We start from the raw sequence: 871 nt of genomic DNA on the forward strand, positions 1-871 counted from the left end.
GGAGTTTTGATCTCTATCCAAAAGGTCAGTAATTTCAATACATTCTGTATAATACAAATTTCCTGGGTTTCAGACCTTTTAGTCATTTATTTACTTCGCTATTACAGTTTATTTCATTCTTCTGAACACGTTTCGGTGGTTTGTCTTTCCCCCATCATCAGTTGACTTAAAATCACAAATAGTCAAAACATTTTGTCAAATAACAACACAACAAATAATGTGACCGTTGAAACAAATTTTCAACGGTCACATTATTTGTTGTTAAAATATTAAGACCTGTTAAAATTATCTAAAAATTATTTAAAAAGACTAACTGGTGAGGAACCAGGAAGACAACATTTAGGAACAGAGCCAAATTCATTTTACAGGGTTATTCACGCTATACGGCACGGACGTTTGCGGCTAGCCCGTTTGTTTTTTGCAAAGTATTATTTGATGAATCCGCAGACGCCTATTGGGTGCACATTTTAAAAATATTTTTGTAATGTACAAAGTGTCCCAAAAGCCCTAAAAGTATCAAAATAAGTGTTTGTTTTAATAAGATTTATAATATCTAAATCTAATAGCTATTTATGTACCAAGGGCGTTACGGACCTTATAATGCCCTGAGGGCCGAACTAGCCCGAGGGATAGGTTTCGGCCTGATGGGCATTATTATCTCCGTAACGCCTGTGGTGCATACAATGCTTTATGTTTCACCTAATAGCCTTACCATTTAAAAAAAAGTATATTTGTACCGGTTTGACGTAATTTGTTAATTTCTGATTTTAATCTGACGTGACTTTGACTCCTGTCAATGAGCAGTAATTTATTGCATAAAATGGAAGAAATTCCAGAAAATATTATAAAAAACGCTGCAAAAGCTACGGAA

This window comes from Dendroctonus ponderosae, unplaced genomic scaffold (assembly GCF_020466585.1).
Source record: "Dendroctonus ponderosae isolate FM_Combo_2020 unplaced genomic scaffold, Dpon_F_20191213v2 Dpon_F_20191213_1, whole genome shotgun sequence".
NCBI classification, from domain to species: domain Eukaryota; kingdom Metazoa; phylum Arthropoda; class Insecta; order Coleoptera; family Curculionidae; genus Dendroctonus; species Dendroctonus ponderosae.